The sequence below is a fragment of the Typopeltis vanoorti genome, chromosome 19 (assembly GCF_054136105.1).
Source record: "Typopeltis vanoorti isolate ZY-2024b chromosome 19, IOZ_Tvanoo_1.0, whole genome shotgun sequence".
Taxonomy (NCBI): Eukaryota; Metazoa; Arthropoda; class Arachnida; order Uropygi; family Thelyphonidae; genus Typopeltis; species Typopeltis vanoorti.
This window is the reverse complement of record NC_143567.1, coordinates 20433047-20459758: the sequence shown is the minus strand read 5'-3', so window position 1 is coordinate 20459758 and position 26712 is coordinate 20433047. Positions and strand designations below refer to the sequence as shown.

The window sequence follows — 26712 nt, the reverse complement described above, 5'->3', positions numbered from 1 at the left end:
TTTAGGATTCTCTTTAGCCTGCATGGCCAATGTTCTTTCGTAATCCTTTTTTGCTTTTCTTACCACACTCGTCACCCTTCTGGCCTGCGCTTTATACTGTTCATGTGCCTGCCGGTCACCCTTCTCCTTAAATTCCCTCCATAGTTGTTTCTTTTTTTGCAACTCAAGCTTAATGGTGTTATTCATCCATTTAACCCCTACTTGATTTATTATTCGGACTCTAGGTATACAGTCAGCCATTGCTTCATGCAAGCACTTCTTAACTACCTCCCATGCACTATCAACTTCTAGTCCTTGCAGTTGTACATGCCATGGCACTGAACCAATCAAACTCCTAAGCTTGTCATACTTTCCAGCCCGATAATTCCACATGTACCCTGTCTTAATTGAAAATTCTACACCTTTAGCCACCTCCCAAGTTAAGACCCTATGATCACTCTCACTGATTGGTGGCAAGATTATGATGGTAGTTGCAGTTTGTTGTAGTTGGTGGAGACAGATAGCTGTAGAGTAGGCGCTCTTCCTAGTCTTTGGACTCCCTGGAGGTATTATGTAATAATAATAATAATAATAACATTAAGACTTGAATAGATATTATTGGTGGGCAAGTGAGTGGAACTATCAGTTCAATCATTTGGAGTGAGAGATTCTGAAATTTGGAAGGCAACAATGGATGCGAAGTGTACACTCGGTAGGGAAATTTTCTAGGGCATTGAGCAGACAAGAGATGTGGATGTAGTTGACAGTCTGTTATCACATCAGATTATGGCAACATGCAGAAATAAAAAAGTTATGGTTTCACTGAATAAGATGTTATATTGATTATTGTTTATAGATTTGGTGACATAGTGGTTAGGATATATATTAGAAAGGCCTAAAGACGACTAACTGATGTGTCAACTAGTCTGTAGAATCTGGGACATGAATGCAGATTGAGGGAATGCAAAGTCTCATGAATTGAAGGAAGAGAGGGGGATATGATTGAGATATTCATATTACTAAGGGGTTTGCTACCAGGTTGTGTAGAAGACAATTTTCATAGAATGAGAGGAGAATAGAAAATTGGCCATCCCCAGAAACTGTATAAGGAGTAAGGTGAATGTGGACACATTGAATGTGTTTAAAAATGCAGTTTGAGGAGTTTTGTGTATAATAGTGTGTACCTACTTCATAGTCTTTTGACTCCATGTAGGACTGGTAATAATAATAATAATAGTAAACTTCTTTTGAAGATAACAGCTACACAAGTTACACCCTAGCTGAATACTTTCATGAACTTTAAAATGCCTTATTATCTCTTGTCTTAATTCTATATCAGCCTGGCTTGTCTTCTCTGTTTCCACATTAATTCTTCCTTTCACTAATAGTTATATATCGTGGGCTGGTGGCGCAATGGTAGCAAGTCTGACTCCAGATCAGAAGGTTGCATGTTCAAATCATGTCCAGCTCAAATTCTTCCTTTTCAAGTAGGTTTATAAAGACTGCTGTATTGCCAGCTTATGTTTTCTTTGTTTTTTTTTCCAGCCTGGTTGGCTGAGTGGTTAGCGTATCTCCAGCCAAGAGGCTGCAGGTTCAAATCCCGCCATGAGTATAGATGTTTTTTTTGTAAAAATACTAGTAGTGGTTGGCAGTAGATGCTGTTGGTGTAGATGATGAAGGAAGTTACGGCAGGTGGAGATGGAGAGTTGTAGAGTAGGTACCCTCCCTCGATGAGTCTTTGGACTCCCTGGAGGGGTTATGTAATAATAATAATAATAATAATAATATCTATTACATCAGCTATAACTTTCTATGCTGAGTTGCTATATTTGACAGCAGGTCGTGGTTTAAAATATCTCCCAAGCAACAAAATGATTTATCTTCTGTTCCATCTATCAGAGTCAAAGCACAGTACTTGGTCCTCTATTGTTTAATTTGTAATCAATGATATAGGAAATGATCTGATGGGAAATATTCAGTTGTTTGCTGTTGATGCAAAACTAGGAAGAGCAGTAGTAAATGAAGTTATGTAGAAATCCTGCAGGATGACTTAAATAGACTGGAAGTATGGGCAAAGGCAAATTCCTGCCAGTTTAATGTGGCCAAGTGTAAGGTGATGATGCACTTTGGCAAGAGGAGATCACAAACTGTACTTTCTATGGTATCTATGGTATCAATGGTACTGAACTGCAGGAATAAGGTCAGAGACTTGGGAGTGGGGGATGACTGTGGACAGGGAGTTAAAGAGTTTAGAGTGCATATTGCAAACATAGCCAAAAGTGTGCAGGCAATGTGGTTATTGAAGAAGATGCTGAGAAAGAGGGATAGAGAAGTTGTTCTTCCCCTATATAATTCTTTAATAAAGCTACATCTGGACTACTGCATTCAGATCTGGACAACCAGATTCTGTTCTGATGAAGAAATGTGTCAGAGGATCCAGAGGTGAGTGACAAAGATTATGGCTCCATTAAACAAGCAAATTAGTGAAAATAACAGACATAATACGTTGGCCTGATGTCCTTACTTGCTTCAACTGTTTTTTTTTTTTTTTTTTAAAAACCAAACCACCAAAACTGTAGTATAACTTTCTATCATAAGCGTTGATACAATCCTATCACACTGCCAATATTTGATCCATGACTTCTAGGTGTTGAACTTTGGCAACAGGATTCACTTTTTGCTTTGCATAATATTTTCTACTTCCTACTTAGAAAGTATTTTTTTTTTTAATTTTGGCATATTTTCCATTTATAGTATAATGCTCTTTTAATATTACTTATTATTATTTCTATATTCAGTTAACACAGTTTACAGTCAAAGAGTAAAAAGAAACAGAATTAAATGTTTGGTTAGCAAATGAGTCCAATTTAGGATTTATCCAAAGGCCTAGGAATTGACTAGATATTGTCATAAAATGTGTGATGTTCCTAAAAGTGTTGTATTCTGGATTTGAGATGGAAGGCATAAGAGATCTTGGGATGATACCAGATGAGGATCTGAAATTTAGGGAACACATTGCCAAAATTGTGAGAACAACACAACAAATTCTGGGAATGATGTGAAGGACACTGACTTGTAGAAATAAGGAGATTCTTGTTCCACTGTATAAGGCTGTGATTAAGCCACATGGACTACTGTGCACAGATCTGGTCACCTGGTTTTCAAAAGGATGAAGAGATGTTGGAAAGGGTTCAGAGGTGACTGACTAAGGTAATTTCTGATCTCTGGAATGTCGAATATGAGAAAAGGTTAAGAAAATGCAATTTACAGAGTCTAGTGGATAGGAGGAAGATAGGTCGTATGATAAAGACTTACAAGTTAGTGAATGTAGTGAAATGTAGGATCAATGTTGAAGAGGTTTTACAGAAAACAGTGGGAGATCAGGAGAGAACTAGAGGTCATCCCTGAAAGCTGTATAAGGAGGGAGTGAGAAGCAGGTTTTTTGCATGCAGTGTTGTGAATGATTGGAATGCCTTGCCTGAGAGGGTGGTGTCTGTAGAGAATCTGAGTGTGTTTAAGGCATGGTACGATGAGCTGTGTGTGTATGACAAAAGGACCTACTAGATGCATCTTTAATTCCATGGGGGTATTAGGATAATAATAATAATAATAATAATAATAATAATAAATGGTCCACTGTCACTTCTTTATCTGTGCACAGTTGGTAATTGCTATTATTACACATCATGCCAATCTTTGCTTTTATCGCATCTGTTTAAAAGAGTAACTGTACCTAGTGCTTGTTCTTGAGTGGCAAGTGTCAGACCTTCTCTCTTTCTTGATGTTTCCCTGCTAAAGCCATTGCCAAGTTAAGTGACTATTAACTTCTCCTTCAATATCCTTCAAATATTGACCATGGCATGCGTTATTTTTCCAACCTTCTGATCTTTATGCCATTTCTTTCTCCTTGCACTGTTTTTTTTTTTTTTTTTTTTTTTTTTTGAATCTACTACATTCACTACTTTTTTTCTTTGTAAGGTTAATTAGCATATTTCTGTGCTTTCCTTCATGTAATCATTCAATGCTCACTTTTCTTCTTCTACTGTTTGTTTGACTTGTAAGAGACCATATCCTCCACTTTTCCTAGATATATATAACCAATCGACATCAATGCACAAATGCAAGGCATGATTCACTGTCATTAACATTTGTGTTGTTTACAATCAAGTGTATTTAAATCGATTTGTGTCCAGCCAATTATCTCTGCTGTGTATCTGATTACAGGGATGGCCTGAGTGTTTTGATTGCTGTTACTGTGTTGCCTCCATTCAGTTTGGACTTGAGAACTTTTCTAACTCTTTTAAGAGATTCAGACTGTTTTCTTTTTGCTTTCTGGACTTAAAAATGTCATCTGCCTCAAGAATTCCTAGGTATCTGTAGAATTCATTCTAGGGCAAGTTTTTAATTTTCTTTCTATCTGCAAATGTGATTCCTGTGCTACCTGTTATTTTCCCTCAAACTATGAAGAGTGTTGTACATCTCTCAAGTCCAATTTCCACACAAAAGTTTTCACTGAAGATTTGAAATGTATCGAGTAGTAACTCAATTTCTCTGGTTGATTTTCCATATAGCTTAAGATCATCCATGTGTAACAGATGTGATCTTATTCCTGCTTGTTTTTGATGTTTAATATACAAAGCTAGTGCTGTTTAGAATTAATGTTAGAGGAATCAGTTCCAGGATAAAACTAGAGGTGATAGTGAGTTACCTTGGAAAATTCCGCTCATGATATTCACTGTACCCAGATTGCCTAGTCTCAATTGAATGTTAGCTGAGATTTCCATATAATCATGACAATTTAGAGTGTGTTTATTTAGGAATTTAGGAATTTTCTGATGTTTTTACTCACTCCAAAAATTTCTAGACATTTTCTAATTGAAATATATGGGGAGGAGTCAAATGTTTTCTAATAATTAGTCCATGTCATATATATAAGTTGACATTTCATCTTTTATGAATTTTTTAAAATCATTTTGTCAATTAACAACTGCTTTTTTTGTTCCTCTGAAGTTTCTGCAACACCCTTTTGCTCAATAATCAGAAACAGGTGTCATGATAAATATTGACTAGTCAAAATTGCTAGAAGTCCAGTGAATAACTTAAATGTTATTGGGTGGCAATTACTCAGACACTTACAATTACCAGCAGCTTTTTCTTTGTTTTTCAAAATTAGAATTGTCCTTCCAGTTGTCATTCACTCTTCAGTTGGGCCTATGTGCAAAGACCCAACTTGTTGAGCCTGAGTACTGGGTCAATATTTGAGCCAAAACCCATGCATTTCATCTTTGCCTGGTGCACCCGAATTCTTTGCTTTCCAAGTGTTGTCTAATTGGTTTTTCAACATCTTTTATCGTTAGCATTTTTGTTATGCTCTTTTGATTGAGATACTTACTAATTCTGACTGAGATAACAGGATTAAAACTTGAGTTTTTTTCTTGGTTTATTCGTTGACCATATATTAATATATGATATACACAAATTGTCAACAAGCTATTTGTCTGGTTTCTTTAGGACAAGTATGATGGTACAATAACATTTGCTAGTACAAAAGAAGAATGGAGTAACACAGTCAAATATATTACAATTAAAACTGAAGCGTAACATCATAAACATAGAGCGTGGTGTCTCAGTCATTGTTTATTGAGCGCGTTGTACAGTTTTAGCGAAATGAAATTCTGGTAAGCTGAGTGAATTTATTAGATTTTTCCAGATGTCTTTCAGAATCATTTCTGTTTAGATTATCTCCCGAACGGAGTACAACCGCTGCTTCTTCAAGTTTCTACATCGAAAATCTTCTTCTATATAAGGCATGGAGCTGTTATCCTAATCGATGGTGTGGTTAGAGATCAAGAAGTGATGGGCTAATCCTTAAGTGTCTGTTCCATTGTTGTTCATGTCCCCTATATGTTCTTTTTTTTGAATTTCCAGGCTTCTTGATGTTTGGCCTATGTAATTTAATCCACAGGAACATGGGATGTTGTATACACCTGCGTATTTGAAGAAGGCATTAATGTCCTTAGGAGATCTTAAAATGTGGGGTATAGTTTTGACAGGTTTGAGAAGAACTCTGACGTTGAAAGACTCCATGAGTTTGGCTATTTTTGTTGAAACTGAGCCTGCATAAGGGATGACGATGGACGATGTATATTGCGTGACAGGAGGTTGTTGCTGTGGAGGATTTCTATAAAGAATCTTTTTGATTATATTTTTTGGGTAACTGTTGTTTACTAGTGTTTGAGATATGAGAGCGAGTTCATCAAGGAGATCTTTTTCTTCTGAGATAATATTGGTCGCTCTATTTTTAAGCATATGTATTATGCTGAGTTTTTGCGCAATATGGTGAGACGATTTGAAGTGCAGGTAATGTCCAGTGTAACAGCTCCATGCCTTATATAGAAACTTCAAAGAAGCTGCGGTTGTACTCCGTTCAGGAGAAAATCTAAACAGAAATCTAGATGTCTTTCAGAATCGTTTCTGAAAGACATCTGGAAAAGCCTAATAAATTCACTCAGCTTACCACAATTTCATTTCGCTAAAAACTATACAATGCACTCAAAAAACAATGACTGAGACACGTTCCATGCTTATGATGTTACACGTCGGTTTTAATTTTAATTTATTTGACTGTGTTACTTCATTCTTCTTTTTTACTAGCAAACCTTTTGTTATTGTACTACTTGTCCTGAAGAAGCCAGACAGAATAGCTGGTGAAACTTGTTGACAATTTGTGTCAACAAGTTCATTTATTATTATATGGTCAACGAATAAACCAAGAAAAAAACTCAAGTCTTAATGTTAAGTGATCAAATACAAAACAATAATCATAATACTAACAGGATCTGAAGTTATCATAGTCTATAAAGAATGCCAGACAAGAAAATCCCAAGGACCTGATGTTCTAGGGATAGAACCTTACTGTGAGGCCTGGGATTTTATTTTTCCCATTCTAGTTATACTGTTTAATTCTTTTCTTTCATCAGGACACATAGCAAGTGAATTTGTAGCAAGCCATACCATCCTCATTCCAAAACCTAATAGAAATCACCCTTAATCAGCAGCTTACCTTGGAAAATCCAAGTGTTGTCCAATTGGTTTTTCAACATGTTTTCAACATAATTTTTGAGCCTGTTATTGAAAATGCAGAAAAATATCTTGTTGTCAGTATTAGATAGAGAAATAGGCTCAAAGTGGGAATGAGATACAGGGTGTTCGGGATAAATTTGACAGTTTCGTAAGGAAAAAGAAAATCTTCTTTGTATCTATTAAATTTAATGAATTGACAAAAAAACATTACAGGCAGAGTTAATTACAATACTATCAACAAGATTTACTCAAAATAACCACCATTAGCATCGATCACAGCTTCAATTCTGCTTCGGAACCTCGAACAAGCTGATGCTACAGTCTCCCTGGGAAGGGCCGCAAAAACTGTTTTAATTTTATCCATTAACTGGGCTTTTGTATTACTGGAAGTGCGATTGGTGTCTTTTTCAACTGCGCCCCATACAAAATAATCCATGGGGTTAAGGTCTGGGGAGTTTGGAGGCCAAACATTTGGACTGGTGAAGTCGTAGAAATTTTCAGACAACCATTTTTGACTTTTCCCAGAGGTGTGGCAAGGGGCCGAATCCTGCTGCCATACATCGGCCTACCATTGGCTACCCTTGTTATCCAGGGCTTGACTACAGTTAGCAACTCCACGAACAAAGCCCGAATTCCAATGCCAGGGTTCTTCAACACCTGTTCCTGCAGATTTGCGAGGAATTCTGCTGTACGAACGCAATCAGATCGTCTGCTAGGGATCTTTCTTCTTGCTACATCCTCGTAGTCACCATTGCAAGTCTCTAGTTCATGCCTGATTGTTTTTACTGTATTCAGGGAGCATTGGGCAGCAGTCGTAATATCCTTATTTTGATGGCGGGCACGAATCATCATGATACAAGTTATTCTCTTCCATGATTCAGGTGGGTTCCAGCTATCCATCCTTTCTGACATCTTGTATATGAATGAAGAAGGGTCCAAACTTTTAAATGAAGAGAAGTGTGTGTTAATACATGTAACTTACGGAAAAATATAATTAATTATAAATATGTCAAATTTATCCCGAACACCCTGTATATAATTAAAAGCATGCAGGTGTATGGAGTTCCAGGCCAAGCAGTATAATTTAATCTGTTTTTGCTACATGATCTAATCCACCTTAGTTAATATGAAAAAGCAGTTGATGGCAGTGCCATCAGTAGACCTTAACTCAAGCATTTGATAATGTTCAGCATCCCTTTCTGTTCCATGTCCTCCAGCAAACTGGTGTAGGTAAAAAGCTACTATCCATTATCAAAGGAGCCTATGCCAATTCAACTACCCGCCTCCTAGTTAATGGGTTCCTGTCAGACCCGGTCAAAATTTGAAAAAGAGTCAAGCAAGGTTGCCCTCTTAGTCCATTGCTCTTTGCATTGGTTCTTGAACCTTTCTTACAGGAAGTCAATAATATACATGCTGTGTGAGAATAACAATTCCTTCAACTATAAAAGAAAATCAGCTATTAGCTTATGCCAATGATGTAGTGGGCACTTAAGGATAATGATTCCACATATATGCTTTTTGGTATTTTGGAAAAATTCAGCAACATTAGTGGATTAACTACTAATGCAGACAAAATGAAATTAAAAGTTTTTGGAAAGTGCAATCTTGGAGGCATTCCTTTTGGACCCTAAGAGAGAGAGAATCCCTCATTATACTTGGAATTCCCTTCTCCACTTACCCAATATTACCAGTTCAAGAACTTATATACAAGAACTTTGAAACCTTAGAAGACTGGGAAATAAGGCCACTTTCCTTTTCTTCTAAAGCCATAGTACACAAAACTATAATCTCTCCTGCTTAGCTGTACATAATAAATATTACAGACATCACAGAAGCTGAAGGAAATCAATTATATAGTAAGCCTCTGCAGTTTTTTTGGTACAGCAGATACCAAAAAGTTAAAAAAGGAATTTCTTCAACTATCAAAGAAGCATGGAAGATTTGGTCTTCAAGTCTTAAAGCAATAAAAGTCTTAAAGTCTTAAAGCTTTGAAGCAATACAGCTTCAAAAATTCATAAAATATTGCAGACAAATCACACATGTGCAGACCTTCTCTTGTACTACCTGGGTTTTCATCTTCCCTTGTTTGGAGTAAATGATTATAAAGGTCCAAAAGCTGAGATTGTTCATAAATACTACAACACTCTGCACTTAACTCTCAGTCTGCTACAACACTCTTGCATTGACATTCTTTCCGTTAAAAAAAAAGTAAAATATGGTATAAAGAAATCTTTAACTTCTTTTGGCACAAACTTCCACAGTTAGGTACTGTCAACAACACTTTGTTTCATAACTTATTGAAGTTCCAAGGATACTCTAACAGGATACCCTGCAATTCTCTTGCTTGGAGAATTGCAGCCTTCCAGTCAGTACCATCAAATGGAGGTATTTTAACATCAGCGATCCAATCTGTGAGATCTGTTACCGATTGGAAACAGTAGAACATGCATTCTACAGCTGCCCTCTTGCCCTGCATATTTGGAACAGATTATGTAATGTGTTGGGTATTCCATTATCCCACATTATGCAATATTCACCAGGGGGAGATAATATTCTGTCTATTCTTGCTATGAGGGTTTTTTAAATAGTTCCATCCTCTTAATTCAATATTGTCTTATAGCAGGGGTGTTCAACCTGTCGATCGTGATCGACCAGTCAATCGCGGAGTGATTTTTGGTCGATCTCTTGTGTATTCCTCCTTACTTACAAATTTAATTAAAACTGAAAACATAATATTTTATTTATCATTATTTTGTATTATTTTTAATTCACTTTAAGTATATTGCTACTGTTTATTTATTTTTCATTAAAATTGTCAAATCAATAATTTTCTTATAAGTCCGGGTAAATGAATTAATTTGGATCAATGGAAGTCAAACAGCAAGCCCGAGTGAATACGATTATAAGCAAAGTGTAAAAACTCAATTGTAGCTTAAATGTTAAATATTCCAAAGCACACATTGATTTTTTTACTTATGCTAAGTTCCATGTGAATATTGTAAAAAAATAAACTTTGTTTGTGTCAGTTTGTATTAGATGTTTTTGTAAATAACTCTTTTGAAGCTAACTGTATATACTGCTTTAATAAGAATATGTTAGAGTGTTAAAAACAAAGGCAATGTTTTTGTCGCTGAAGCTGTACAAGGTAGCATTAGAAAGATTGTTATTGAAACTTGTATATATATGAGAAAGGCGTGCAGGCTCTAAGTGTAAACATCTCCGAAATCAGTCAGAAAGAGTTCAAACAACTTTCCGATGGCCGGCAACTTACAATCAAAAGAAAGTGGAGGAGAACCAAAGGCATGCCAAACTTGAAACTTAAGATGAAAGACTCATACCGATTCTTTGGGGGTTGCCAAACTTCATGCAAGGTCTCAGAGGAGGCCTGATAAAAAGGGACTGAAGCAAGCAGAAGGGGTCCTGGTTCCAGAATTGCTGTCAGAGAGGAGGCTGCCCAGTCCAGAGTTGCCGTCAGAGAGACTGCCCGGATCCACGTCGCTTGAGAGAGGAGTTTCACGCTTCCAGAAAGAAGCTGCTCAGTTCAAGACGTCGCTATAGAGAAACTACTTCTAGGCCACAGACAAGGTTTCAAATTGCCGAAGAAAAGTTTCCGGGCCAGAGAGGGATCCAGTTAACAGTTGGCGGCAGTTCTAGCTGTTGAAACGGCAGAAAAAGAAGGCAGTCGTCCAGGCATTTTCGGCGAGCCCAAACAGAAGAGAAATGGCAAGGCAAATTTCCCGAAGCACCTTTGCTCATAAGTTTTTCTTTTCGCCGAAGGAGAGTAACCTTTTGCGGGAGCTGAATGAGCCCACAGCCCGCTACATTCCCGATGAGATGCAGTCGAGCCAAAATTTCCTGAAGAAGATCTGAGACTAAAGAATTGCCATAGAACTTTTAGTGAAAGACTTTTGATTGAATGTGAGGTACTGAGCCTTTGTAAGTTCAAAACTTTTATATTCCTGTTATAGTTGATACAAGAAACACTTTTAAGATATATGTTTAAGAATAGTGTTAAGAATATAATAATAAGTGGGATTAATAAATTCCATTAATAAAATGGGATTTATTATTCCCTTATTTAAATAGTGTTAAGAAATGTCCATAAGAGAATCAATTGGCATGTTAGAGGTTGATATCAAATGTGTAAAGATAACTTAACACAGATTTAGGTAACCTCTTTACAAGTAAGCTTACAGATTAATAACTAAAAATGAGTAAACTGAGAGTAGGTAACCTTATGTGTTAAAGAAAGTATTTAATGTTGAATAAAGTAGGTTCTAATTTTTGCTAAAGAGTTTTTATAGATGGATAGAGAAAGCAATCTCCCTAATGTTAAAATTATATATATTTCATAGTAATGTAAATAACTGTCATCTGACTTTCTTGTTAAAAGAGTGCTGCCTGTTTGTTTATTTACAACTGCACTGTTTCTAAAATAAATCGGACTTGTTGAACAGGAATCTAAGTGAGTTGGCCATAGCGTGAAATTAAGAAAAAGAATAGACCACGACTGTTTGTGAAAGTTTTAATGTATGAATTTGTGTTAGAGAAAGAGAGAGAGAAATCTACCAGCCATATATTTGAGTTCTTTTTGCTAATCAAAGATATTAATGGTGCAGTCTCATTTTAAATAAATTTTCTAATATCTTAGGCATAAGACTCATAATGCGAAAGGTAGATAAACAAAGCACATAATAAGATAAACAAGAGAGATTCTGAGAGAGAGAGAAAGCGCGCACAGCAAATTAGAATAACAGAGAATAAAGTACAGAGTAAAATACATCAGAAGTAATTAATAGAAATTACAAGTATACAAAGTTAAATAATAATAAAAGTTTACAATGTTGCAGTAATGACTGGATAGCAAAAGTAGATGTATAACAAAAGCATATCGTATGCGTTTCGTTTAATTTGAGGATAATCAAGAGTGCATCAAAGAAATCGAAGACGTACAAAGCATGGGAAACGGATTTTTTCTTTACAATGGTAAATGGAAAGTGTTGTTGTTTGAGTTGTAATTCATCTGTAGCAATTCCAAAAAAAGATAATATTGAGAGACATTTTCAATCGCTACATGCAAAATATGATGAAGATTTTCCCCAAAATTCCGAAATACGTAAATCAAAAATTATAAATTTAAATTTAAAAGCAGAAGTTTGTGTTGTTTCAAATTCATCAAATGCCGAAAAAATGTCTTCTCCCCTAGTCCTTCCCAATAATAGTATAATTTTCAAAGGCTTTTCTTTACAATAAAGTAAAGAAGAACCTTTGTTCTTCTTTACTTAGGACAACAAAGGACTTTCTGAACAACAAAATATGATTTCAAAAGTAATAAATAAACCAATATCAGTCATTATTGCATCTTTGAAAGTGTGTCATTTATTAGCAAAAGCAAAAAAGCCTTATACTGATGGAGAGTTAATAAAAGAATCGTTTCTTGCAGCAGCAGAATCTTTATTTTCTGACTTTAAAAATAAAAATGAAATCATTTCGAATATTGAACATTTACAACTTTCCAGAACAACCGTTATGAGAAGAGTTGAAATTTTAAGTGACGATCTGAATACTCAGTTAATGTCAGACATTCACCAGTGTGTTGCGTTTTCATTACAATTTGAGTAATCAATTCGATTAATCAAATTAACTGAGCAATATCTTCACTGATATTTCAAGATTATTCAAGTAAAGAAGAACCTTTGAAAATTATACCATTATTGGGAAGGACTAGGGGAGAAGACATTTTTTCAGCATTTGATGAATTTGAAACAGCACAAACTTCCGCTTTTTAAACTTATGTCTATTACTACTGATGGTGCTCCTGCAACGATAGGTAATAAATCAGGCTTCATTTCATTATGTAAAAACGATGACAAATATCCAGATTTTTTAACATACCACTGTATTATTCAACAACAAGTACTGTGTAGTAAAAGATTAAACACAAAATATGGTATGGTTATTGCATTTAAAATTGTAAATTCTGTTTGAGGAAAAGCCCTGCAATGGCGGTTATTTAAATTACAGGCAGATGATGATAGCGAAATTGTACAATAATGTTCACTGGCTCAGCAGAAGTCAATTTTTAGAAAGATTTCTTGTATTAATTAACGATATAAAATGCCAAATTTCACATTAATTTTTTTTTTAAATCAACCAGCATTTCCTGTAACTTGTGAGTTTGTAATCAATCTGTTGTTTTTTCTAACTTTGGTTTTCCAAAATAGAGAAATAAATATTTTATTCCAATATATTTGTTTTTTTGTTGTATTAAAATAATTAAAAGTGATAAATAAATTTTTAAATACACAAATAAAGTTTTTAGTTGTGTATTTTTTTTTTTGTTGTTGTTTATTTGTGCGTAATCAGATATCAGGTTGGGGGAATGTGATCAATATAAGAGAGTAGATCACCGAATAACTTTTTATAGAAAAGTAGCTCGCGTAGTAAAAAAGATGGAGCACCACTGAATTATAGTCAGTTGCAGGGATGACTGAAGGGCAATCCAAAGCAGAACAAATTCAAGGCGGTTAACTCAGATAAGGCTAACCAGCTGGATATCAGTCATCTTTGCGCTTTAGTTTCAATTGGTTTTTTGATTGTTCATCTGTATGAGATTGGTGAAAAAGGAAAACCGATAGCCTTTGGCAATATGATGATATAAAAGAGCAGGGATGTCAGTTGCAGGGATGACTGAAGGGCAATCCAAAGCAGAACAAATTCAAGGCGGTTAACTCAGATAAGGCAACCACCTGGATATCAGTCATCTTTGCACTTTAGTTTCAAATGGTTTTTTGATTGTTCATCTGTATGAGATTGGTGAAAAGGAAAACCGATAGCCTTTGGCAATATGATGATATAAAAGAGCAGGGATGTCAGTTGCAAGGATGACTGAAGGGCAATCCAAAGCAGAACAAATTCAAGGCGGTTAACTCAGATAAGGCAACCACCTGGATATCAGTCATCTTTGCGCTTTAGTTTCAAATGGTTTTTTGATTGTTCATCTGTATGAGATTGGTGAAAAAGGAAAACTGATAACCTTTGGCAATATGATGATATAAAAGAGCTGAGGGCTTTTCTCTATCTCTCATACTATCTATTTGTCTTTTCTTTCTCCTAATACTATTGTATTAGGCACTCTTGTACCCCTATACCAAATACTCTAGGCCTATGGTTAGCCTTTACTTCTCCACCTTAATAAAGGTCGAAATTGGGCTGGGTAGTGACCCTTCTCATAATGCATAGCATTATACATGTCTGAAAGGATATGTGCATTGCATTATGGGATACTAAGGCAAGTGATGTGAAGTCAGCCTCTATATACGAGTTGCCCAGTCCTGAAGTTACTTCAGGTGCAAACTTTGCTTGCATACACTTGGATAAAGGATTAAACCAAGAATATAATTTCATCATCATCATCATCAATTTCCTGATATGTAACTTCAAGGGGTGTTCAGGCTACTATGACATCTTTGCGTGGAGGGTGGTTGAACCTTGGAATGCATTGCCTGAGAGAGTGGTTGGAGTGGGGACGGTTAATGGGTTCAAGGAGTAGTATGATAGACTTTGTATTTCCTAAAAACGACCTCCCACAATGATTCTTTTGACTCCATGGAGGCCTGGATAATAAGCTCCTTTATGCAAAGGAATTATTTTGCCCTCTTTCCACTCCCTTGGAAATCTACCAAAGGTGAGACTTAAATTAAAGAGCCTAGTTTGCTAGATCCCTTACACATTCTCGTAAAATGTGAACTGAATATAAAGCGAACTGGATAGTTCTTTATCAACATCTGCTTTTCGCAAGCCTACCTTTTCAGGTTGGTATATCCATCAGACTTTGGCTCCTCATCCCTCACAAAATGTAGCTTTATTAAATGCTTTCTTTCCAGAGCTCACATTATCTGTTCTTTGTCTAATTTACTTCAATAAGAAATTTTTATAATTAAAGAAACTGGCATTCTCGACAGTTACAACCCCCAAAAAAGAGAAAAGATTATTAACCATTTTTCATGATCCTCCACTAGAAGAGAAGACTAGCCTAGAATCACCATCTGATAAATTAAAGGCATTTCAGAGTATAGTTGTTGTTCCTTAAGGAGGTTTAATTTTCAAGAACTTTCAAGCTTATAATTTGAATTAGTTTATCGTTACCTTCTCAAAAAAGAAAATTCTTTCTGTACTGCTATCTGAAGTCTAATCATCCCATGCAACTGCAAGTTATTCTCCTATGGACAAACAGGCCAACCTGTTTCTATGCACCTTTCTGAACAGCATTGTTACATTTCCTCCAAGAAATTGAACAAATTGTGTCTAGCAGAAGATGGGATTACTAATATTAGCCACAGGATCCTTCAGAATGACACCAAATTACTATATTGATGTTTTGATTTCCAACTCTATTACACTGATCTCCACGCAAAGAAACTACTCCTCACCCTCTTACGCACAGCCTCCTTTCGTAACTTCCAGGGATGGCCTCTTGTCATCGTTCCTTCCCGCTGTTCCACCAAGTGAAAGAACTCTCCAATGTCTACTCTGTAACTGCCTCTCAACAGTTTAAAAGTCTCGATCATATCACCTCTCCTTCTTCTATCCACCAAACTCTGCAGTCCACATTCCCTCAGCCGATCCTCATAACCAAAATTGTACGGTCCTGAAACCATCTTTGTCATCCGTCTTTGTACCCTTTCCACAGTTAATTTATCCTCTTCAAGTCCTGGGGACCAAATCTGAGAACAATAGTCTAAGTGTGGTCTGATCAGGGCCTTATACAATGAAATGATAACTCTTTTATCTTTGCAGGTCAGCGTCCTTCTCAGTATTGAAGCAATCCTCTGAGTTACCCTTACCGCCTTTGCAATATGCTCCCTGAATTTCAGTTTTCTATCAATCATCACCCCCAGATCTCTTGTCTCCCCTACCTCCTCCCACACAGCAGACCAGAATTATAGACCAGAATTCAAGAATGGTTGAATAAGAATATGATACTCTATGAGGGAGAGGCAACATGGCTTTGTGAAGGATCAGACAAGACTTAGTAACTGACTAACTTTTTTTTTTTAATAGAGGGTCAGCTGAGTTGAATATCTTTTGCTACTACCCATGATGACTTACAAAACTTGTAGAATTATATTTGTTTATTTTATTAAATTCATTATTTATCTAAAAACATGTGGTCTCAATGCTGAAAGCTTTTTACAAAACCAACTAATTTTAACAAGGTCATGCACTATTCCTCTTTATTCCTGATACTCCTTGTATAAACATAACTATTTTCCCCTTTCCCACATTCACACCATTCATCGTCATATTATTCTAGAGACATTTAGTCAGGAAAGTAGTATAGTACTGTTTGTATGTGGGGTAAGAAACAATTGATTTGAGTGTGTGTTTGTGTGTGTCAGAGATAATGAAACAGAAGAGTGTGACATGTAGAGATATATATATGCATTGCTGATATTTTGGCAGGGACTGCCAAATATGAAATAAATAATGGTGGTATGAGTAGTAGACTAAATTTAGGGATGACATGAATAGAAAAAACAAAGATAAATGTATGAAGAAAATCAGAATTGTCCTTCCAGTTGTCATTCACTCTTCAGTTGGGCCTATATGCGAAAGGCCCAACTTGTTCAGCCTGAGTACTGGGTAAGTATTTGAGCTAAAACCCATGCCTTTCATCTTTGCCTGGTGCACTCCAATTCTTCACTTTCTTTGCTTGACTTTGGATCATTTCTGTGGTTATGACATGGTCTTCCATTCAAGTGTTGTCCATTTTGTTTTTCATCATCTTTTATCGAGTTAGCATTTTTGTTATGTTTTTTTGGATTATCCCAGAGCTGCTTCCAAAGCTTTTGCATTCAGGTTTGAGCATTCATTTCAGATTTCCATCAACATTTTATTAAAATTGCTGGTGTTTATTCTGGAACTTAATGCTTTGCCTATATTGACTTATTCTGCTTTCATAGAATGATCTTTTTGCTGTGGCTACAGGTCTTTGTTTTAATTCTTCTGAAACTTCAGTTATCAAATTTGTTTCAAGGTTGTATCGCTTCACCTGACTGTTCTTGAGCTTCATGTTTAGATTTTCCTTGTTTTTAATTCTTTAAATTGCTAACATCTGCATGATGTTTGTTAATTTAATTTCCATTTTTTAAATGTAATTTCCATTTTGAGTGCCTCTTTTTTTCATTCGCCTGTTTTAATGTAGAACCAAGTTCTTTTGTAACTATAACTGCAGCACTATGCATCATCTGATTTGTTTCTCTAACTGTTTTTGTAGGAATTTTATCTATTGGCAAGTTGGTATTCCTCAATATTGCAGACAGGTTTTGTCTTTGTGTTTGTTTCATTGTTGTAGTTGCTGTTTTTCTCTGGTTCTCTGCATTTGTTCTACAATCATACATCTTAGTTCTTTTTTAAATAACGAAACCTGTGCTGCGTTCATAATTAAAAGAAACACACGTATTAACCACAGTGAAAATTATTTAATTGTAAATATTTCATCCTAGGTATCTTAGGACATCATCAGTACAGTATTTAAACAATAATATATTGTTTAAATACTGTATGTTATTCCTGTTTAAATACTGTACTGATGATGTCCTAAGATACTTAGGATGAAATATTTATAATTAAATAATTTTCACTGGTTAATACATGTGTTTCTTTTAATTATCTTAGTTCTTGTTGTTTAGTATTTAATCATTTGGATTATTTTTATTCAAGAAATTTACCTGAACTATATGAGGCCTCATGTGAACTATATGAGGGTGCTCGTGAGACAAACGTAGCAGCGATGTATAAGCAGAGCTCCAGATTCAGATAAGTTATTCTTGAAATAATTAATTGTATATGAGTGTTTGTTTGAGTAAGAGCTGCTATAAAAGTTGTGTGCTACTAGTATTATTAGTGTGAGGGATATTTTGTCTAGACTTAATTACAAATTCGTCATTATTAGACCTTAGAGTAGTAACCAGCAGAGGAAAGATGGTGGTGGCTTTGTCATTGCATGACTTTAACTTAGACTTCAGTTCTTTCATGAAGTGCGAGGCATGCTACATGTACTCGTTTGATTACATAGAGGATTTGTGGATATTTAGGGCAGATGGTAGGAGGGTGTGTGCGAAGTGTGAGCTAAACGAGGATTTGAAGAGTTAATATGAATTTGATGACAAAAAGTGTTAGTAGCGATAATGTCACGGGAAAATGAGTGCTTTGTTCGAAAGAGAAGGATGGTGTGAAAGAAAGGCGAAAAATTGTTAAAAAAATCATTTAAAAAGAAAACGAGTGATTTGAAACCGCAATGGATGGTAAAAAGGATGAAAGTGAGGCGAATGTGGCAGAAGGCAACGAAATTGAGAGAATGAATGAAACTGGAAATAGTGTGATGCAAGATTCGAAAGCTGGAAAAATCAAAAGAATGAATGAAACCGGAAATAGTGCGACACAATGTTCGAAAGTTGGAAAAATCAAAAGAATGAATGATAGTGAAAGTTGGACGCATGGACTGAAAGTACAGAAACTCAAAAGGATGAATGAGAGTGAGAGTGTGAAGCGGGAGTCGAGAGTTTTCGAAAATTAGACAGATTGAATGACAGAGAGAATGTGATACGAGATTCATAAGTTGAGTTGGCTAGGATGAGGCAAGAGATGAAATGGATGTGAAATGAAATTAAGAAAATTCAGGTGAAAATGATTAAAACAAATCATGTTGGTACGAAAGAGTTAACGAAAGACAAGCAAGTGGCATTGTATGGCGAATCCATTATTAAAGGTGTGCTGGATGAGAGGATGCACAAGGTATGTTTTCCAGGCAATGAAATGATTAGAGTGATTGAGGCATTGGATATGAGGAGGGAGCGAACAAAGGAGTTGATGGTTTTAATAGGTACGAATGACTTGGCAGAGGACAAAGAGCACGTCAGTATGGATATCAGGAGGCTCCTTAGACAGATAAAAGAGAATAGTGTGACAGGAAGGGTAGTAAGCATGTTGCCGAGGTGTGACAGTGGTGACATGAGGCAGAGAACAAGGATTATTATTATTATTATTATTATTGTTCCGGGAAACTCCAAGGAGTCGACAGACTCATCGAGGGAGGCCCTAACATCATGTCGAGAACAACTATTCAACATTCACACAGTATCTATCATACCTTGCCTTGAACTCATTCACGGTCGTAGCACCCACAACAGACTCTGGAAGCTTATTCCACTCATTTACCACTCTCCAAGTAAAGAACCTAGCTCTAACACCCTTGTCAACCACACTCTTGCCCAGCTTCCATGCATGGCCCCTAGTCCTCCCACCACCAGTCATATTTTCAAAAATATCTTCTGGATCAATCTTATAAAAACCCTTCAGTAATTTGAATGTCTCAGTCATATCACCCCTCCTTCGCCTATCGTCCAACTTCTGCAACCCACAAATCTTCAACCTATTCTCATAAGGTTCATTCCACAGACCTGCTATCATCTTGGTCACTCGTCTCTGGACCCTCTCCACTTCCTCCCCATCACGAAGAAACCCTGGTGCCCATAGCTGGGCACAGAAGTCCAGATAGGGTCTTATCAAGGCTTGATACAGAGGAACAACAACTTGTTCGTCTCTGCATGTTAAAGTATTTTTCAGAAGCCAAGTGATTTGGTGAGCTGTTTTAGTTACTTTTGCAATGTGCCCCCTAAACTTCAACTCCCTATCCACCAACACTCCCAAATCCCTGGCCTCATCAATCTCCTGGAGTATGATTCCACCAATGCGATATACTGCTGCTATTCTTTTCACCCCAAAGTGCATAACCTTACACTTTGGCACATTAAATTGACATCCATTTTTCCTAGCCCAGTCCTCCAAACTATCCAAATCATCCTGTAAAATTTTGACATCTTGTGCACTCAAAATTGCTCTACCCAACTTTGCATCATCAGCAAACAAGTGAACACTTCCTCTCAGATCCTTTCCAATATCATTGATGAACAAATTGAAAAGGAGTGGTCCAAGAACAGAGCCCTGTGGCACTCCACTAGTCACAAGACGTCTTTTAGACTCCACTCCTGAATAAACCACTCTTTGATATCTCTCCTTCAACCACCCTCTTATCCATCTCACCAACCCTATAATCTATACCCATCTGCTCTAGTTTACTGATTAGGGTTATGAATGATATGTTAGCTGAAATGTGTAAGGAGAAAGTAATACAGTTTGTTAATGTGTGGAATGTGTTTGAAGGATGAAGTGAACTATATAAGAAAGATGGACTGCATTTGAGTGGTTATGGTGTGATTCGCTTGGAGGGAGACTGCTGCTGGAAGGTAGAGAAGTAAGTACAGAGAATGAATCAGATCAAGTGGGAAGTAATGTGTAAGAGCAGGAGAGATTGAAGAGGTGGTAATGAATGAGGAAGTGAGTGACATCTATCTATCTATCCCACTGGCTTTAACAGGCCTTTAAGGCCCACAACCTTCCAAGCATGCTTGGATTTCGTAACCGAAATACGAGGATAGAATGGTCACTCCTATGCCTCAAGGTATTCTTGGCTGTATCCGTGTGTGTTCACGGGGCCGGTTTGCCTGCTTGCGGGATGAAAAACGCCAGATAAACTGGCGGGAAAAACCCTACTGCCCGCGCCCAAGACCGGCTAACTTGGCTATGGCTGAGGAAGATCCTTCAGCTCCTCACGTCTCCGACGGGAATCGAACCTAGGACACTCCTTCCCCAGGCATATGGTTGCGAAGCGCAAAGCCACTAGGCTAACCGCGCGGACGAAGTGAGTGACATGAGTATGGAAAATGAGAGAATGAGTGTGCAAGAGGAACAGGGAAACTGGGCGCCTCAGGGTGGACAGGGGTACACATCGTGAGAAAGGTGGATGCTCCAAGAGGATGTGAAAGCATGTGTAGACAGGAAAGGAATGGGATGACCTGGGATCAAGAAGAAGCAGTTGGAATTCAAGTAGGTTCAAAAATGAATAGGCAGAAAGGGAAATGGCCCCAGTTGAGCATGGAGAGATCACATCGAATGAGGGATATCAGTGGTATACAAATCCTAGAAGTGTAAGAAACAAGGCAGATGAAATAGTTGCACTAATTGAGTCTGTTCACCCAAAAATTGTTGGAATAAGTGAGACATGGTTAGATGAGGACGACATCCTAACAGGAATAGAGATGGAAGGGTATGATGTGTTTTGTGAGGATAGAAGGGGTAAAAAAGGAGGGTGAGTGCTATTGACAATAGAGAAATAGTTATGTCCATACAAAGTAGAGATTCAAGAGGGGAAATAGTGCCAGTGGATTTGAGGCAGTATGGTGTGAGATAGAGGTGAATGGAATGAAATGAAATGCTTGGTTGGATGTTGATATAGAGCAGATAATGTGGATATTAGTGATAATGAAATGTATGATCAAATTAGCCAAGCAAATAAGAAAAGCGTGATCATTATGGGCAATTTTAATCATGGCAATATAGACTGGAATGATGAGATAGCAACTAGAAGTAAAAAAATGAGTTTTTGAGGGACACCTACCTCAGACAGTATGTAACTGAGGACAAATGAGAATTGAGGGTCTTGGACTTGACTATCCTCGCATCAAATTCATGTTAGATAAAGAATCTCCACCAGGTATCTCCTTTCTGGATTTACACATCCAAAGAAAAGAAGATGGTTCCATCTCTACTTCTGTCTATTACAAACCGACATTTTCAATTCTCTACATTCACAATTCTTCTGCTAATCATCCATCTCAAAAATTTGGCATATTAGTAACCAGAGCACACAAATTCTGCACCTCTGAAGAATCTCTAAACAAAGTATTGGAAATAATCAAAAATACAGCCATACAAAATGGATACAACCTTAACACAACTAAAAAAATCATCAGTCACTTCCCCACACATCAACCTAGACAAGAACAAGTTTGTAGGATTCTTATACCTTATATTCTTCTTCTTCTTCTTCTTATTATTATTATTACCACCCCAACACCTCATGGAGTCAAAGACTCATCTGGGAGGTCCTTTTATCACACACACACAGCTCATCATACCATGTTTTAAACACATTCAAACTCTTTGCAGACACCACATTCTCAGGCAAGGCATTCCAATCATTCACAATTCTGCATGAAAAAAACCTGCCTCTCACTCCCCTACTCACACTCTCTTTATACAGTTTCAAGGGATGACCTCTGGTTCTCCCTTGATCTCCCACTATTCTCTGTAAAACTTCCCCAACATTGATCCTATAACAACCCCTTACCAACTTGTAGGTCTCTATCATATCTCCCCTCTTCCTTCTCTCCACCAGACTCTGCAAATTACATCTTCTCAATCTTTCCTCATACTCGACATTCCAGAGTTCAGAAACTAAATTAGTCAGTCTCCTTTGGACCCTTTCCAACATCTCGTCATCCTTCTGAAAACCTGGTGACCAAATCTGGGCACAATAGTCCATGTGTGGCCTAATCAAAGCCTTATACAACGGAACAAGAATCTCCCTACTTCTACACGTCAGTGTCCTCCGCATCATTCCCAGAAGCCTTTGTGTTGTCTTCACAATTTTGGCGATGTGTCCCCTAAATTTTAGATCCTTATCCACTATCACCAACAGATCTCTTATTTCCTCTACCTCCAACAGTATATTCTCACCAAGCATAAATTCTGCATCCCATCTTTGTTTTCCAAATTTTAAAACCTTACATTTTACAACATTGAACTCATATCCCCATTTCCGTGCCCAATCACTCAATTTATTCAAGTCTTCCTGTAAGGCCACAACATCTTCACTACTCTTTATGGTTCGTCCCAACTTTGCATTATCTGCAAACAACTGAATATCTCCATCCAAATCTTCGCAAATATCATTAATATACAAGTCAAACAGCAATGGACCTAAAACAAACCCCTGAAGCACTCCACTCGTGACTTTCCTTTTCCTGGATATCACTCCCCCATACACAACTTGTTTATACCTATCAATAGCCAGTCTCCAATCCAATGCCCCAATCTAATATCCAACCCCATCTGCTCTAGTTTGACTGCCAACCTATCCTGAGGTACTCTATCAAAAGTCTTTGCGAAATTGAAGTCTATTACTGTGTATCGTTTTCCTCTGTCCAAGGAAGCAGTCACTTTATTGTAATAAGTAAGTAGATTATAAAACATGACCTCCCTTTAGCAAATCCATGCTGTCCATCAAAGATAATACCATTGTTATCAACCCAACTCTGGATCCTAGTTCTCACAATCTTCTCCAACAACTTAACCACAACACCTGACACACAGATAGGCTTATAGTTTGATGCTTGTGTTCAATAACCTCCTTTATGAAGTGGCACAATCTTGCCCTCCTTCCACTCCTTAGGAACTTGATCGAGTGCAAGACTCATATTAAAAAATTATGTTAAGGCAGATGTGAACTCCCTGGCATATTCTTTCAGAATATGTGGTGATACATTATCAAATCCCACAGCCTTATTAACATCTAGTTTACTCAACTCCCCTACAGTCAGTCTCTCCTCCCCATCATCAACTGCTCTCAATCTCTCCCTGAAGTCACATTCACAAGATTGAAAGATCTTTATGAACTGCTCATTAAGTATCTCCACCACACACATTCTGCATCAGCTGTCTTTATACCATTTTCTCCAATCATTGTCATCCTTCCATAATTATTCTTTCTTTTGCTGGCTACATATCGAAAGAACTCCTTAGGATTATTTTTGGCTTCATTAGCCAACTGCTGTTAATACCTCTCTTTAGCTACCCTCACCAACCAAGTCACCCTCCTTGCTTCGTCTTTGTAGACCTCATGGAATTGGTTATTTCCGCTTCTCTTATGCTGCCTCCACAATGTCCTGTTTCTCTGTATCACATGCTTAATCTCTTTATTCATCCATCTCACACCCACCTTATTTAACCTTCTCACCCTTGGAATACATTTAGACAATGCATCTACTAAACAGTTTTTGAAAATCTCCCAAGCTGCATTGATCTCTTTTCCAGCTAACTCCTCATTCCACACTACACCTTCAAGCTGTCTCCTGAGCTCTTCATAATCACCCCCTTGTAGTTCCACATATACCCTTTTCTCACAGAGGTCCTCGCACTGCTGGCAACCACCCAGGTAATCACCTCATGGTCACTCTCACCAATTGGTGGATGATTTGACACCTCATTTACAATTACATCCGCTGATGAGATGACCAAATCCAAGACCCTCAGTCCTCGTGTGCCCTCTGTAACATACTGTCTGAGGTAGTTATCTCTCAAAAACTCATTTTCTTTACTTCCAGTTGCTATCTCTTCATTCCAGTCTATATTGCCATAATTAAAATCACCCATAATGATCATCCTTTTCTTATTTGCTTGGCTTATTTGACTATACATTTCACTATCACCACCATCCACATTACCTGGTCTAACAACATACCACCAAGTAATTGATTCCATTCACCTCTATCTCACACCATACTGCCTCAAAACCACTGGCACTATTTCCCTCGTGCATCTCCACTTTATATGGACATAACTCTTTCTCTATCATCAATAGTACTCCTCTTCCCTTTTTACCCACTTTGTCTTCACGAAACACATCATACCCTTCCATCTCTATTCCTGTCAGGATGTCATCCTCTTCCAACCATGTCTCACTTATTCCAACAATCTTTGAGTGAACAGACGCAATTAGTGCAACCATTTCATTTGCCTTGTTTCTGATACTTCTAGCATTTGTATACAAACACTACAGCTCATTTCTGTATCTACAGCTAGTTCCACTGATACTACCACTCACTTGATGTGATCTCTCCATGCTCAACTGGGGCTATTTCCCTTTCTGCTTCTTCATTTTAAACCCCTTTTCAATTCCAGCTGTTTCCTCTTGATCCCTGGTCATCCCAGCCGTTTCCTGCCTATACATGCTCACCTCCTCTTGGAGCATCCACCTTTCTCATTCTGTGTACCCCTGTATACCCTGAGCCTCCCCGTTTCCCTGCTCCTCTTGCACACCCATTCTCTCATTTTCTATACTCATACCACTCACTTCCCTATTCATAACCACCTCTTCAATCTCTCCTGTCTTACTCTCCCGCTCTTCCACATCACTTCCCACTCAATCTGATTCATTCTCTCTATTCACTTCTCTACCGTCCAGCAGCAGTCTCTCCAAGCGACTCACACCAAAGGCATCATATCAAAGGCATCTCCGAACATCTTTCAAAAGTTATGAAGAAATCAAACTTGCTGCTACCTACAAACCAATCAACCAGATCTATAACTTGTTATCTTCTCCTAAAGACAAACCCTCACCTCTGATTCTGCCTGGCATGTACAAGGTTTCATGCTACTGTAAATTGTTGTACTGTAGACAGACAGGCCGATCTGTTCATAAACGCATTTTGGAACATCAAGGCTATATCCGTCTTATTGAACCACAGAAATCTGGCCTCGCACAACATGGAGTTGAAAACCCAAACCATAGGATTCATTGGAAAAAGACCAAACTTCTACATAGATCTTTATATAAACATGAATGTTAATATATAAAGAAAGTGCTGTAGCCCTACTTCACAGACCAAATCTAAATGATAATGATGTTCTTGCTATTCCTAAAGTATGGGAAATTGTCATACAAAACTGTGTAAAATAATTTTTTATATATGTTATCTTATTTTAATGTAATCTGTTTTTTTCCCCTCCAGGTATATTTTAATTTAATTCTATAACACGCTACTGCACGCATATTGGGATTCCATTGTAATCATGAACCCTAACTGTATGTTATTTCTAGTATTGTTTGAAAATTAACTGTACTGACGATGTCCTTTGATACTTAGGATGAAATATCTATTTATTAAAACTTATTACTGTGGTTATGACGGTTGTTTATTTAGACAACTCTCTGTAATTTTTCAAAAAAGCATTGCACTTTAAACGTTAAAAAAAAATTAACCTTGGCAAATTTTGACACCATGGTGAGCCTTGACAGTGTACCTTTGAAAGAGACACTTAGCCTGATTAAGCCATATTTCTCTCTTATATAATTCAAGTTTGCCATTTATTCTGGTTATTTCATTTGCAAAGTAAAAATGTAGAAACAGCTGGATGAGACCACTATAGGTTATCTTCTCTCTACTCCCCACCACCACCACTGATCAACTTCTAAATGGAATATTTGGAAAACCAAATTCACTGTAGATAAAGAAAATAACTGTCTTCCCTTTCCAAATACACTAGTGACATGACTTCCAAATAGCTCATTGTCCTTTTCCATTTATAGAAAAGGAAACCCATGCAGAGTAAAGTATTTACATGCACAGTCACACCATCACCCATCACAACAGTATGACATCCTCAAAACACTTACTCACCTAGCCATAGCTACTTGTACCAATGTACAAGTAACAGCCCTTGAAACTGAATTCAGCGACCTTTGTAACACCTTTTAGCCAATGTCTATAGCATATATAAAATAGATAAAATACTACATGCAACCAGCAAGTAGTATGTAGTACTACATACTACATACTACTTGCTGGTTGCATGTAGTATTTTATCTACATGTTGCATGTAGATAAAATACTACATGCAACCAGCAAACAGGATCACAGTAAAACTATTCTAACCTCATATATTATGAGCACATCAGAAAAGATA

At 37.1% G+C, this 26712-nt stretch overlaps 1 protein-coding gene and 1 non-coding gene across 2 annotated transcripts in view; both read left to right on the top strand.

Moving 5' to 3' along the window:
* LOC150095896 (uncharacterized) overlaps window positions 1–26712 on the top strand; it is a 267756-nt gene that overhangs the window by 46167 nt on the left and 194877 nt on the right. The gene's annotated exons all lie outside the window — the stretch shown is intronic.
* On the top strand, window positions 1379–1450 carry TRNAW-CCA (transfer RNA tryptophan (anticodon CCA)). Its single transcript has one exon. It is a non-coding gene; the product is annotated as a tRNA-Trp (tRNA).